Source organism: Salvelinus fontinalis, chromosome 8 (assembly GCF_029448725.1).
Source record: "Salvelinus fontinalis isolate EN_2023a chromosome 8, ASM2944872v1, whole genome shotgun sequence".
Taxonomy (NCBI): Eukaryota; Metazoa; Chordata; class Actinopteri; order Salmoniformes; family Salmonidae; genus Salvelinus; species Salvelinus fontinalis.
Window position 1 is genome coordinate 4,590,962 of NC_074672.1, and position 2,571 is coordinate 4,593,532.

Genomic DNA, 2,571 nt, shown 5'->3' on the forward strand with positions numbered 1-2,571 from the left:
AACAATACTGTGCAGCCGTATTCATTGACCTGGCCAAGGCTTTCGACTCTGTCAATCACCACCTCCTCATCGGCAGACTCGATAGCCTTGGTTTCTCAAATGATTGCCTCGCCTGGTTCACCAACTACTTCTCTGATAGAGTTCAGTCTGTCAAATCGGAGGGCCTGTTGTCCGGGCCTCTGGCAGTCTCTATGGGGGTGCCACAGGGTTCAATTCTTGGACCGACTCTCTTCTCTGTATACATCAATGATGTCGCTCTTGCTGCTGGTGAGTCTCTGATCCACCTCTACGCAGACGACACCATTCTGTATACTTCTGGCCCTTCTTTGGACACTGTGTTAACAACCCTCCAGACGAGCTTCAATGGCATACAACTCTTCTTCCGTGGCCTCCAACTGCTCTTAAATACAAGTAAAACTAAATGCATGCTCTTCAACCGATCGCTGCCTGCACCTGTCCGCCCGTCCAACATCACTATTCTGGACAGTTCTGACTTAGAATATGTGGACATCTACAAATACCTAGGTGTCTGGTTAGACTGTAAACTCTCCTTCCAGACTCACATCAAACATCTCCAATCCAAAGTTAAATCTAGAATTGGCTTCCTATTTTGCAAACAAAGCATCCTTCACTCATGCTGCCAAACATACCCTTGTAAAACTGACCATCCTACCGATCCTCGACTTCGGCGATGTCATTTACAAAATAGCCTCCAATACCCTACTCAATAAATTGGATGCAGTCTATCACAGTGCCATCCGTTTTGTCACCAAAGCTCCATATACTACCCACCACTGCGACCTGTGCGCTCTCGTTGGCTGGCCCTCGCTTCATACTCGTCGCCAAACCCACTGGCTCCAGGTCATCTACAAGACCCTGCTAGGTAAAGTCCCCCCTTATCTCAGCTTGCTGGTCACCATAGCAGCACCCACCTGTAGCACGCGCTCCAGGAGGTATATCTCTCTGGTCACCTCCAAAACCAATTCTTCCTTTGGCCGCCTCTCCTTCCAGTTCTCTGCTGCCAATGACTGGAACGAACTACAAAGGTCTCTGAAATTGGAAACACTTATCTCCCTCACTAGCTTTAAGCACCAGCTGTCAGAGCAGTTCACAGATCACTGCACCTGTACATAGCCCATCTATAATTTAGCCCAAACAACTACCTCTCCCCCTACTGTATTTATTTATTTATTTTGCTCCTTTGCACCCCATTATTTCTATCTCTACTTTGCACGTTCTTCCACTGCAAATCTACAATTCCAGTGTTTTAATTGCTGTATTGTATTTACTTCGCCATTATGGCCTTTTTTGTTGTTGCCTTTACCTCCCTTATCTCACCTCATTTGCTCACATTGTATATAGACTTATTTTTCTACTGTATTATTGACTGTATGTTTGTTTTACTCCATGTGTAACTCTGTGCTATTGTATGTGTCGAACTGCTTTGCTTTATCTTGGCCAGGTTGCAATTGTAAATGAGAACTTGTTCTCAACTTGCCTACCTGGTTAAATAAAGGTTAAATAAATAAAATAAATAAATAAACAAGACCCACTGGTTGATGCTTATTAAAACCCTCTTAGGTCTCACTCCCCCTTATCTGAGATATGTACTGCAGCCCTCATTCTCAACATACAACACTTGTTCTGACAGTCACATTCTGTTAAAGGTCTCCAAAGCACACACATCCCTGGTTCGCTCCTCTTTTCAGTTCGCTGCAGCTAGAACGAGCTGCAACAAACACGCAAACTGGAGTTTTATCTCATTCTCTTCATTTAAAGATTTAATCATGGACACTCTTACTGACAGTTGTGGCTGCTTTGCGTGATGTATTGTTGTCTCTACCTTCTTGCCCTTTGTGCTGTTGTCTGTGCCCAATAAAGTTTGTACCATGTTTTGTGCTGCTACCATGTTGTGTTGCTACCATGTTGTTGTCATGTTGTGTTGCTACCATGCTGTGTTGTCATGTGTTGCTGCCTTGTTATGTTGTTGTCTTAGGTCTCTCTTTATGTAATGTAGTGTTGTCTCTCGTCGTGATGTGTGTTTTGTCCTATATTTTATATACAGTATATATATTTTTTCTTATCCCAGCCTCCGTCCCCGCAGGAGGCCTTTTGCCTTTTGGTAGGCCGTCATTGTAAACAAGAATTTGTTCTTAACTGACTTGCCTAGTTAAATAAAGATTAAATATAAAAAATAAAATAAAACAAGGTTAAGCTAGATCTTTGTGTGTGACAGAGAGACCTAGCCTATCATCACATTAATTTCAAATAATGATAAGATGCCAAAAAAGACTGCCCTTATGATAGTACAATTCATAAATCAATTAATTAATTCACTAAATGTAACAATTTTGTGACTTCTATCACCAGAAGTCGAACTGCACGTGTTTCATCTACAGTGCAATGATGATTGCCCTGACAGAATTAAAAGTGAAACACAAAATACAACGGAATATAGTGGACAATATTCCAGTCAACAATATTGACCTGACAATGGAAAAGTTTGTTAGGCGACCTTTGGTGATACTAGCCATATCTACTCATACTGCAGCAGCTCTCTCCTCTCACGAC

General features: G+C 42.4%; 1 protein-coding gene across 1 annotated transcript in view; it reads left to right on the forward strand.

Annotated features, from left to right (window-relative positions):
• The window catches only part of LOC129860409 (uncharacterized), a 269,201-nt gene that overhangs the window by 51,085 nt on the left and 215,545 nt on the right, over window positions 1-2,571 (forward strand). The gene's annotated exons all lie outside the window — the stretch shown is intronic.